Consider the following 14,128-nt stretch of genomic DNA (forward strand, 5'->3'; position numbering starts at 1 on the left):
TTGATCATGATACCTCTTCATCTTCTCTTTGTACAAGGCTGAACTTTCATAAGCTTTTAGGCGAAACTTATCAAACATATTCAAGTCATTCATTCTTTGATTAGATGTGGCGCCCCAATCCAAATTTAGCTTCTTCATCGCCCACAAAGCCTTATGTTCTAGCTCTACTGGTAAATGGCAAGATTTCCCATATACAAGTTGGTAAGGAGACATACATATGGGAGTCTTGTATGCAATGCGATAGGCCCACAGAGCATCATCAAGCTTCCATGACCAATCCATTCTATTAGCATTAACAATCTTTGCTAAAATCTGTTTAATCTCTCTGTTGGACACTTCAACTTTCCCATTAGTCTGCGGATGGTAAGGAGTGGCTACATTATGGCGGCCACCATATTTCTCAAGTAGCGCCTTGAACAACTTATTACAAAAGTGGGAACCTCCATGATGATAATCTCCCTCGGTGTACCAAATCTGGAGAAGATATTATTTTTCAAGAATGCAGTGACATGTTTACCTTCATTGTTGGGGAGCGCAACTGCTTCCACCCACTTCGATACATAATCAACCTCAACAAGAATATTTCATCCCATGTGAACTCACAAATAGAGCCATAAAATCAATGCCCCATACATCAAACAACTCTATCACCAATATAAGATTCATAGGAAGCTCTTGCTTCTTTGAAATCCCTCCTTCTCTTTGGCAACGATCACAAGACTTGGCGAAATCATGAGCATCTTGGTGGATAGTAGGCCAGTAGTACCCACACTACAAAATCTTATGCGCAGTTCGAATACCACTATGATGCCCACCAACATGCGATGAATGACATGCTTCAAGTACACTCAACATCTCAATCTTGAGCATACATCGATGAATAATCCCATCAGCACAACTACGATACAAGTAAGGCTCATACCAAAAGAATTTCTTCACATCATGCATAAGTTTTTTTCTTTGGTGAAAAGACAAATTTGGGGGCACAATATCGCTAGCCAAATAATTAGAAAAGTCTGCGAACCAAGGAATCAGATCATGAGAAGCAGCCAATACATGTTCATCTGGAAAGGCATCATTAATTTCAGCCTATCACCAAGATTTAGCATAGCCTCATCCTCTAATCTGGACAAGTGATCGGCAACTTGATTTTCGGTCCCCTTTCTATCTTTTACCACAAAATCAAACTCTTGCAGCAATAATACCCATATAATCAACCTCGGCTTTGCATCCTTCTTTGTCATCAAGTATCTCAATGCAGAATGGTCAGTATGAACTATGACCTTGGTACAAGCAAGTAGGATCGAAATTTCTTGAATACAAAAACCACCGCAAGAAGCTCTTGTTCAGTCACAGTATAATTCTTCTGGGCCACATTTAGAGTCTTGCTAGCATAGTAAATAGGGTGAAGATTTTTCTCTCACCTCTGTCCCAATACCACACCAAGAGCCACGCCAATTGCATCACACATTACCTCAAACGGTTGTCCCCAATCCGGTGAAATAATGATAGGTGCAGTAACTAACTTCTCCTTTAACTCTCCAAATGCTCTAAGACAAGCATCATCAAAATAGAACCTACACTCCTTCTCGAGCAATTTGCACAAAGGATGTGCAATTTTGGAGAAATTATTGATGAATCTCCTATAAAAACCTGCATGCCCAAGAAAACTCCTAACACATTTTACAGAGATTGGCGGGGGGAAGTTTTTTTATTACCTCAACTTTCGCTTTATCTACCTCAATGCCCTTCTCAGAAATTCGATGACCTAGAACTATTCCTTCTTTCACCATAAAGTGGCACTTCTCCTAATTTAGCACCAAATTGCAATCTTCACACCTTTTCAGTACCTCAACCAAATGATTCAAACATCGATCAAAAGAGTCACCTACCACAGAGAAATCATCCATAAATACTTCAATAGTGTCCTCCACCATATCAAAGAATATTGACATCATACAGCGCTGGAAGGTTGCTGGAGCATTGCACAACCCAAAGGGCTTCTGTTTGAAGACGAAAATCCCATAAGGGCAAGTGAATGTGGTCTTCTCTTGGTCCTCCGGAGCTATAGAAATCTGATTGTAGCCTGAATAACCATCAAGAAAACAATACCAACCCTTACCAGCAAGTCTATTGAACATCTGATCCATAAATGGCATAGGGAAATGGTCCTTTTCTGTCCAAGCATTTAGCTTCCGGTAGTCCATGCAGACTCTCCATCCAGTCACGGGCCACATCAGAACAAGCTCGTTTCTCTCATTAGGCACCACAGTATTCCCACTTTTCTTGGGCACACATTGAACAGGGCATACCCAACTACTATCTGCAATGGGGTGGATAACTCCAGCATCCAACCACTTGATGATCTCCTTTTTAACTACCTCTTGTATAGGTGGATTTAATCTTCTTTGGTGCTCAATACTAGGTTTGTGATCTGGCATTAGTTGGATTTTGTGGGAATAAATACCAGGAGGAATCTTAATAATATTCGCAATAGTCCACCCAATAGCTCGCTTGAACCTCTTTAACACAGTCACCAAGCACTCTACTTGTCTCGCATTTAGATCTGGCGCAATGATGACCGACAAAGTGTTATCTCTGCACAAGAATACATACCTCAAATGTGGTGGTAGAGCCTTAAGCTCCAATTTTGGTGCCTCCACAATAGATGATCTCGCTGGTGAAGACTCACGATTCTTTATGTCTAATTCATACTTCTTTTGTTTTGACCGATATTCACACCTATCTAGTGCAGCTACCAACTCATCGTACTCTTCAATACCATCACTATCGAAATTCATCATAACTGTTGCTAGTGCCTCAACACCGAGTCGCTCTTCAATTTGCACTTATGTTCCACTCTCAACTCTGTAAGTTATAGCAGATACCGTTTGGAGTTCACAACTCTGCTTCATGGACCTATAAATATTGAAAGTTGTTTCTTCATTGTTCAGTTTAAACTTCATTTGTCCCTTCTCCATATCAACCAATGCATGACATGTGGCAAGGAATGGTCTCCCAAGGATGATGGGAACATCAAAATCAACCTCACAATCAAGAATCACAAAATCCGCTGGAAAGATGAACGACTCCACTTTTACTAGCACATCATAAAGTACACAAATGGGCCTTTTCACGGTTCGATCGGCCATAAGTAGCTGTATCATAGTAGGCTTTGGATCCCCTAGACCCAACTTCTTATAAATAGAAAACGGCATGAGGTTTATGCTAGCACCAAGATCACAATATCTTAGCAAAGTGTAACAACCCTATAGTACATGGGATCGTGAAAGCACCAGGGTCTTCCTTCTTCTGCACAAGAGATCTTGTAGCAATAGCGCTACAATGATGCAATTTATCATCATCTTCAAAACTCACAGACCTTTTCTTTGTCCTCATATGTTTCATAAACTTCGCATACCCAGGCATTTGCTCCAAACCTTCTATCACAGGAGCATTGATGGAAAGTTGCTTCAACATAGTAATAAACCTGCGATATTTACCATCTTCAGTCTTCTTCACTAACCTCTGTGGAAAAGGTGGTGGAGGTCTAGGTATGGGGACCACTTTCTGAGATATCTCCGCTTCTTTCTCTGTCGCATTCTCAGACTCTTCTCTAACCTCTACCACATCATCTTCTTTTCTAATCTCAACATCCACCACAGACGGCATAGGTGGATCTATGGTTTGCTTACCCCTTCGAGTAGTAACTGTCATACAATGACCATCATTCTTTGGATTCTGGATGGTTGTGCTAGGAAGACTGCCAGGTTGACGTGGGTTCACTGTAGTAGACAACTGAGTCATCTGCTGCTCTAGATGCTTTATTCATACTGCATGGGCATTAACCTTTTACCAATACCAGATAAGTCGTATCTCATCTCCTTCACATTCTCATCAGTTGCATCAAACCTCTTCATCATCTTCTGCATCATATCTTCAATACGCGCCATTTTGCCTCCAACTTCTCTAATACCAAATTCTCGATTTTGAAGAGGAACATAAGGTCCACCCCGATCATTTTTGTTGTCATAGTTGTTCTGGTTGTAGTTATTGTCGCGATTGAAGTTCCCATCCCTGACATATTGACCCTCTCGTTTTTAATTGTCATAGTTTCGACCTTGGTTTCCTTGACCTTGGCGCCAATTGTCCCTGTTGGATCCTTGGACATTTGGTCGGAAACCCCCCGTCTGATCATTCACCGCATAAGCATCTTCTTCATAGTAACATTCATCAATTGGTGGTGGAGTTCTACTCAAGTAGTTCACAGCATATACTTTTTCCGCACTTTTGCTCACATGCTTCAATACCAACCCCAACTCGGTCCTCATCTGAGCCATCTCCTCACGAATCTCATCCGCAGACTGGTTGTTCATAGTATGAACGGAAAATGTGTTTCTCCCAGTATCCGACCTCCTAGTGCTCCATGCTTTATTGTTGCGAGAGATTTTCTCCAGTTTTTCTGCAATCTGCGCGTATGTGCACTCACCATATGAACTTCCAGCTATAGTATCGAGCACTGCTTTATTGTTGTCATCCTGACCTCGATAGAAATATTCCTTCAGTGACTCATCATCAACACGGTGATTTGGAACACCTCTTACAAATGCAATGAATCTGTCCCAAGAGCTACTCACAGACTCTCCAGGTAATGCTACAAAATTATTGACCCTATCTTTGTGATTGAGCTTCTTGGACACTGGATAATATCTTTCTAAGAACACATCCTTAAGTTGATCCCATGTATAGATTGAGTTATAAGGAAGCTCAGTGAACCATACAGCAGCATCGCCTGTCAGTGATAAAGGGAACACTCGCAACCCGATGACATCCATATCTAAGTTTGGTCGACCTACACATCTTTTGCAAAGCACCCTTAGCTTGTCTATGTGAGCATGTGGGTCCTCTGATGGTGACCTCGAAAACAAGCCCCTTATTAAAAGCATTTGCATCAAGTTGCTGGTCACCTCTGGATCATAAGGGGTAAGTGGCTCACCATGGCTCCGTATACTTGGCATACACTAGAGTCAGAACCTGTGAGAGAGACAAAAATAAAAATAAAAGTAAAATTAGGAAATATTTGACTAAAGTTCAATAATGTAGTTAAAATAAATCAAAAAGCCAAATACCCAGGTAGCAGCGCCAAAATTTGATACGCTCAAACTACACCTCCCTAAAGAAGCATAAGCGATCGTTATCAAGTAAAGAACCCAACTTGTAAGTTGGGGTCGATCCCACGAGGAAAATGGTTTAGACTTTACTTTAACCAACAATTATATTCAATTAGTCAAATTACTTCCAGAAACAATTAATTAAAGGGGGGTTTTGTGAATAAATTTGTAAAAAGTCAATAAGTAATCAGTAATCAAAAGTCAATTTTGGTTGTTATTAAGATGAGAGAATTAACTAGGGTATACGTGTTCCCCACAAGCTCATAACACAGTAATCCTAGTAATAGCAATCATTTCCTAGTGTACTACATGCAAAGTGATAAGTTAGGTATCTCTAAATCATTGGTCCGGCATCTAGAGAATTTCACCCCACACCTTGGTCTGGCTACGTGTGTATAATTTACTAACTCTTACCTTTACCTCATATTAGACATCACATCGATGTTTGGCTTAGTTATTACTTTTCACCAATCGACACTATCATATTAGATAGTATCACACTAAATCTATGTTGATAATTATTTTATTGTTGATTACCTCCTTGGTCCGGCAAGTAGCAACAAAGCGAGTTCTAATGTTTGCAACCGCTAAAAAGACTTCTAAATGAAAGAATTATCAATGCATACACCACACTATTCAAGAATTGCTTATTTACTATTCATACTTTGTTAATCGTTCATGGTTCCCACAACCCTAGTTGTGGAGTTTAGTTACCCATAATCATATGAACACAATTCATTGTTTTAGATGAAAGAATTATGAACTTACGTAATAAGAATAATAAACTCAGAATTTCAACTTAAATTGCAACTCCAAATTCTTCAAAACTATCTTAGGAAATTAATAATTGCTAAAGTTGCAAGTTAATCTCCCAAGTCAAGAACTAGAATAAAAGTAATAAAATCCAACCGCAAAAACGAGGTTTACATGCCCTATTTATAGAAAACAAGTCCTAAATTAAAAGGGAAATGAAATAAGGAAAGTTTGTTCAGGCACGCGTCTTCATTCCACGGGATTAACTCACGGACCGTTAATGGCTCTACGGTCCGTGAGTCCCTTTCGTCAGCCAGGACTTAGAAAATATTTCAGCTTCCAAAAATCAGCTTCTCTGAAGCAAACGACGGAACTGCAGTACGGACCGTAGATTGATCTACGGTCCGTCAATCCCTCTCTGTAGTTCCACACTTAGAATCTTCAAAAATCAGGTACTGGAACCCTTGCAGTATCAATCTACGGATCAACAGTACGGTCTGTAGATCAATCTACGGACCGTCAATGGTCACCATAGTTCCACACTTGGTCAGATTTCCCTTATTTGCCTTTCATGCCTTGCCTGCTGATCTACGACCACCATCTACGGAGCGTCAATGGACCTACGGTCCGTAGCTCACCTCCGTAGATGCCCTTTTCTGCATTTCTTTAAGTTGTCTCTTTACTTCCGCGCCTGAACATCTTTCCTGCAAAATATGATAAAAACACATAAAAACTAATACAAAAAGGCCCTAGACACATACAACTTGTAAGTGAAATGTATTAGAAATACCATAAACTCACGGTATATCACACACCATAAAGACAGACCACCTCTCGAATATAGATAAGATCCAACCTCTCGGTGTTGAATGAACACTAAACACGGGGGACGTGTGCTGATTTGATCAATCGATCAATGATGACCTAAATGTTGTCAACACCTCTAGAACTTTCAGGCAAACCCACAAAAAAGTCTATAGTGATGTGATCTCACTTCCACTTCGAAATAGGTAATCTCTTAAACTCGCCACCAGGCCTCAAATGCTCGGTCTTCACCTGTTGGTAACACATGCAATGGGATACATAATCCTCAATATCTCTCCTCATGCTGCCCTACCAATAGTGTAACGACCTGATTCCGTCGTTATGCAAAAGCCAAGGGGGAAAAATTTTGGGCCGAAAAACCTTTAGGTAGTAACTTGAGAATTCCTAGCCTAGTCCAGATTTAGATGAAATCGAAGTCAGTAAGGTCTAGAGAGATCTAGTAATAAATGAGATATCTAATTATGAATTTTGTCACATGAATAGATAGTTAAGACATTAAGAAAATCGTACGACTTTACAAAATTGAATTCGGGCGAGTAGAACTCTTGACACTGATCTTAGCGTGAAAGGATAATTTTTGAGTGTCATGGGATGAAGGTGTGTTGTGAAATTGGGATTTGGAATTATTAAATTTACTCACTGGTTCAGTGCAAGCCGCTGTGGCAGAATTATTCCCACCAAGGCGGGGATGCTATAGCAGGATTAGGACCGCCATAGCAGGGCAGACGCGACTTAAATTGGAAATAAACCCCAAAAATGTTTTATTCTGCATTTTTCAACTTTGAGAGCTAAGGAATGACCCCAGGGGTTTTCTTGACAGTTTTCCACCATTCTTGAGACTAAAGGTAAGGTTTTCACTCCCCGAATCTGTTTTTCGATTTGTAGTATGTAAATTCGTGGGTAATTATTGTTGGGAGAGGGTTTTTAATCTGGAATTTATGGTGAAAATAACCCTAATTTGGATATTGGGATCATGAGTTTGATATAGGGTTGATAGGATTATTGGTAATTCAGGTAATTAGTTATTGTTTATTGATTCTCGTGTTATATTATTTGTTTGTAGACCTAGAACAAGCGGAAAGAATCCGAAAAGGGAAGACTCAAGTGCCTTAGTGGATTCAAGCTTGGATTCGAGGTAGGTGATGGTTGTGATTTCATGTTGTGTGATGTACGTTTGTTCTTACTTCATTATAATACATGTATGTATGTGAATGTTGCATTATTGATCACACTAATTGTAAATGAGGATAGATGAATGATGAATGCCATAAATCAAGACTTAATTGTATGATTTGAGAATATACTTGTGATTGTGATTGTGGCTTGTTGAATAGATCGGGTGTTGCGTTCAGACACACTAATTTAGATCGGTTGCCACGTACCGGCAAAAATATGGGATTGGTTGCCACCTTCCAGCATAAACATTGGATCGGGTACCACGTACCGGTACACTAACAGTTTGGATGTGGGTTCCATGAGAGGACCATTGACTTGTGATTGATGTTTCGTATCTACCTGCTATTGATAATGTGGAATTGAGCATCTTTCCTGATAAGATGATTGATATTGTATATGTTCAGTACATGCATGTTTATGATGTTGTAATGATTTGCTTATGTTGCACTTATTGGGATAACCGTGTGATCCTACCAGTACACTGTGGTTGTGTACTGATACTGCACTTGCTTATTCTTTGTTGAGTATAGGGCATCTTCAGGCGGCTATTGATAGACCTCAGCTAGGTGACTTTTGAGCATGACCGAATTCAAGATTGAGCCAGTTCTTTCAGGTTGCCATGGATCTATCTTGTTTAAGTCCGCTCTTTTCAGACTCAAACTATTTGTGTAAGGTGTTTGTTTAGTTTTGGGGTTGTACCCCTTGTTCTTAAACTTGTCGTTAGTAGAGTTTTGGTACAATGACTTTCAGGTTCTAGGGGTATTTCCACATTAGTTGTTAGATGCTAGTTGAACTTCCAGAGTTTATGGGGACTCCGTATTAATTATATAGTTATTTAAACCTGCTTCAGTAGCCTTAAATGTGTAGTACTTTGGTTAAGTTGATTAGTTGGGTTGTAGTTTTGGTTCTCCCACTGGAGGGTTAGTGTGGGTTCCAATCACGACGGTCTGGGTCGTGGCAAATAGTGTTGCCTCAAATTATGATACATCTATGTGATGCCCGAATGAATTGTATCTAGAATCATGGGCCTCATAAAGGATCAACTGAATCAAATCCCTAACCCTTGGAACACAAACGCGAACGGCAAATCTCAAAACCCCATCTGAATTTAAGGGAGCCTAATCGGCATCACCCTTTAACACTCGATCTCAAAGAGCCACCAAGGTCTCAACCTCAAACTAGCGACCACGAAAATGCTCAAGCAAGGAATACTGAACTCCCACATAGGCCAATGCACACCTAGAATCGGAAATATCCAACTGAATCATCCCATTGGATAAGGATTGAATGTCCAAACCCATACTCACTGTCTTCCACCTCAAGGTGTTTGCTACTACATTCACCTTGCTTGGATGATAGAGAATAGAGAGGTCATAGTCATTTAGGTAAGGAAATTGTTAGCCGACAGCGTGCACTCCAAATCACATTTTCAAAAGCTTTTTCTTTCGGGGCGAGTTTGTGTCATTAGGAATTTTATCTTTTGAATTTTGTCCTAACTTTGACGTTAGTCAACATTCTTGGAAAGCATGCCCAAATGAGAATTATGTCAGCGCGGTTAGCTTTGAAATGTCGAATTTGGTCTAGCACGACCCTTCGTGTGGATCTCGAGGCTCCCAAGATTATTCTGAGCCCCCTTCTAGATTTTGGACTAAAATGAAATTTTGGTGTGTGATCTATGAGTGTCGAGGAAGCATCATTTGAGGTAAATTACCTTGTTTCCCGACTGTCTTATGTGAGAAAGTTGCATGTGTTGTTTCTGTTGTTTGAGCCCCCAAATTATGTTCCAATTGGTAACACAAGTTCGGGGGGCTGCTTAGGACCTTTCGAGGGAGTCATTTCCGAAATTCCCAGCATGGGTCCCATAATTCTCGTTTTGACTCTAAAATGGATCTGTGTCCATTTTAAGTGAATTTGGTTTCTAAATGAGCGTATTAACGTTTTGATTCTATTTTTGATAATGTGGCGGCGTTCGGAGGTCACACAGAAAACATAAGCTTTAGAAATATGATTTGGAGCACGCGGTCGGTCTAAAGGTAAGCTATGACTTTCTTTTCTTTAGATTGAGATAGACTATGTAAATTCATGTTGATTTGAATGAATTGGTGGTGGGTACCTAGTTGATCATGTTACCTTACTCAGAAATCATATTTAGGCTTATTTTTGGGACTTTCGGGTTTAGAAACATGCTAGTTGTGATTTTGACCATCCTTATCTTGTGGTTGTCTTTGTTTGTTTCTATTTGTTGATCTATGAGCATGATTGGCCTTAGTATAGTCTTAGACTAGTGCTTGTCATAGACTTACGATAGTTGGAGCCTTTTTGGCCTTATTTCTACTCCAACGTCGATTCACACTGTTTAGCTTCTTGTAAAATGGTGTAGCAGACTAGAGTCTGATAGAATGAGCCTTAGATTAGGTGTTGACTTAGCTTTGACGACCTTCTATCCATTCTTCCTTCTTCAACAACACCATTTGCAACATTTCAGATTTCGAGCTTCGCCAAGCGACTTGGGAGTGGAGTTGGTTCGCATTTGGAGTGTCGTACTAACCACTTGGGAGTGGATGTCATTTCACGGTGATTCTATGATGATGATTGTCATGATATCCTTCAACAACCCTTATTTTTCGTAGATTCAAGGTTTGGTCTTATCCTCTATGGAGTCGACACACTTTTGGCTATGGTTTAACGCCCCTGGGAGATTCACATGCAGTTAGAAGTTTGGGCTCTATACTTTTTAGTTGGGTGGCTCTTGTTGGTTACTTGGAAGTTATTCACGATTAAAGGTCTGGTTTATGCCTTTTCTGGATCTGGACTCACATTATCTTATTCTTAGTAGTTTTAGCTATTTTGTGTACTTGTCGAGCTTATGGGGGTCCATTCATGTTTTTACTTAAACTTGCGCACGAGTATACCTTCTGGACTTATAGGGGTCCAGTTAGGTTTAGTTTAGTTGTACTTAGTTCTTTTCGGTCTTGGTACGATCATGTGTTTTTCTTTTAAATTTCGCTTTGACTTTACTTGTGTTTAGATTCTATCATTTCATATTTGTTTTTACCTTTCTTGCTCAGTCGTCCTATGATGCCTACTGAGTACATGTTGTTTTGGTACACATGCTACACTCTATATATGTTTCATGATGCAGGTCCAAGCACCAACTACCACTGTTGATTACTCGAGCCTGTTGCAGCTTGGATCGAAGGCGAGGGTGAACACTTAGCATCCTAGACTTACTTGTTTCCTTCAGTATTTTGGATAGCTAGTCTTTTGCATTTTGAGACAAGCTATGTATATATGTCCACTTTTGGGACTTGTACTCTTTTATTTAGACAATTATGTACTTGTGACTACTAGGTTCTAGGAGGGATCTATTGTGTGTGTATACATATATATATCGATTTGATTGTTTCTACTACTTCATTATGTTTCTATTATTAAATTATTGTTTTCGATGTGTTTCTACCCTTATATTAATTACTTGTTGTTCTAGGTTATGGATTGGCTTACCTACTGATAGGTTGTCATCATGACTCGAGGGATCGGGTCGTGACACTTTGGTTATTCATTCTTAAAAATAAAATTTCATCTTATTTAGTTTAGATATTTTTGTGCGTGCATTCCTGTGATTGTACCGTCTGCGTTTAAGAATAAAACTTTCATCTTATTTAGCTTAAAAATAAAATTTTCATCTTAAAGTTTGTTAAAGCAAAAGATAATTTGTTATTTATGTCACTTCATTTAAGCACATATCACTTTTAAATTGTAAAATATTAAAATTATCTATATTTTAATCATATATATATACATACACATACATAAAAGAGAGAACCTTTAAGGCTGACGTGGCGCCACCACAAACCAGGATTCTCTTTTAATTCATTTATTTCCAAAACTAGCCTTCCCCTTTCGTGAAAGTTGTGACTTTTATGAAAAGTTGTGACTTTAATAAACAGTTGAGACTTTTATGAAAGGTTATAACATTTATGAAAGGTTGTGACCTTTTCGATAAGGTACAATAAGCATTTGTTCACACTACCCTTTGTTGTCTATAAATAGATAGGTTTCCTCTCATTTTGAACCAACAAAAATTCTGAACTTCTTTTTCTTCTGCACAATTAAATATTCATGTACTTTGCTCATGTTGAGTGGCTCACTGACACCATTGTTTTTGCATCAATACACTGGTGAATAAAATCGTTCTATCCTGAAAGGATTTATTTCTTTAAACCTCGAGTACTAAAGGAAAATAATTTCTTTAAGGGGATTGTGCATTCAGTGGGCTCGATTTTTTCCTTTCTGTTTCATTCTATTGTTTCTTCTTCCTTGTTGTTTTGCCATTCAAGTATTTAGCTAAGAAGCAACTATGTATCAGGTCACACAAATTACTTATCCATAATGTGGTTGCATCTGCAAAATAGATTACTTAAAGTTGATAGAATTGTCAAATGAAGTATGATTGTTGATCATTTATGTTTGTTATGCCACAGCTTTCGACAATCAAGAAACCATCTGTTTTTGTATTGCAATGTTGCACTATACTTATGGAACAGACTACTGAAACCATCTGTTTTTTGTATTGCAAGGTAAACCGTTTTGCTTATGTAACTAGAGCAAAATATGAGACGAAGTATCCAGAATTTAAAAGAAAAATCTGAAAATGCTCAGCTTGACTAAAAATTGTGAGGAGACTGATAAAAGCTTCCCTGGGATAGTTTATATCTATTCTACAAGTGAATTGGACTGAGGTACTTTTTAATGTTTGAGGCCGCTATAGAGTTTTACACAAGATAAGAATAAGCAATGTTTTGAAAAAATAATAACCACATGTGAGTTCAATTCATTCCATGTTCAATGCAAGCATTACTCAATCATAAATTTAAACTCATAAAACAAGTGTTAGTAAGATACTTCTTTTCTTTTTACTATTGATTCATTATTTTGGAAGCCACTATGACTAATTGTATTGTGTTACATGTATCAACAAATTTGAAAATGGATGATAAGGAGAATTGTGGCTTTAACCGGTGTAACTATATTTTTTGTATACTATGAAAAGAAAATGGCATTCATACTCAACTGTAGAGATTTAGTTTGGATTGCCTCTATATTTTACTTTATTAAGTGTCTTCTTTACTTTTTGATGTTTCTTCATTACCCCATAAAAACTAACACAAAGGGTTCATATTATTACTTGAATGGTGCAAATTAATGAATGGACGAATATTATGATCAACAATTTTCAATCAAAACGATCATTTACTTATTATTTACCCAATTTTGTATTATAACAGGTACAACTTATTTAAATTGTTCATTAATTTTCATAGTGGTATTTTTTGAAAACCTGTGAATTTCTTGAGAAAATATAAACTATATGTCGTCGAATTGAATGTTGTAAATTTTATAAAAACGAAAATAGATAAATCAATGTTTGATTAATTCATGAAAGATCGTTAAGGAATAGAGTGCCATCGAAAAATGCATGTTTGTTTAAACGGAAAAGGGCCTAAAATACCCTTGAACTATTGGAAATGGTACAAAACTACCTCCATCCACTTATTGTCTCCCAAATACCCCTGCCATACACCAATTGACTCTCAAATACCCTGGCATCCATCTTTGGGTCCAATATTGACCACTTTTATAACGAATTATCATTCAAATATTTATTTTAAATACGTGACGACCAATTATTGGATACAATTTAATTACTTAAATTAATTTACAAACTCACTCATTATTAATTATACACGACCCAAATTAACCACACTTGACCCAAATTAATTAATTACACGCGTCCCAAATTATATTTACCACACCCGATTAAAACAAATATATCCTTCATTCCCAACATTTCGCTTCATCTTTCAACCTTCTTCCCCAATATATTCGCCTACAATCTCGAAAAACAATACCTAAATACACACATGTATTTAGGTAGTGTTTTTTGAGATTGTAAGTGAATATATTGGGGAAGTAAGGTTGAAAGAGGAAGTGAAATATTGGGAATGAAGGGTGTATTTGTTTTAATCGATGGGGTAAATGTAATAAGGGACGGGTGTAGTTAATTAGGGTCGGGTATAATTAACTTGAGTCAAGTATAGTTAATTTGGATAGGGTATAACAGATGAGTTTGTAAATTAATTTAAGTAAATAAATTGTAGTCAATAAATGGTTGTCAAGTATTTAAAAAAATTATTTAAATG

This window comes from Solanum verrucosum, unplaced genomic scaffold (genome assembly GCF_900185275.1).
Source record: "Solanum verrucosum unplaced genomic scaffold, falcon-dt-bn FXZP01000106.1, whole genome shotgun sequence".
Classification (NCBI taxonomy): Eukaryota; Viridiplantae; Streptophyta; class Magnoliopsida; order Solanales; family Solanaceae; genus Solanum; species Solanum verrucosum.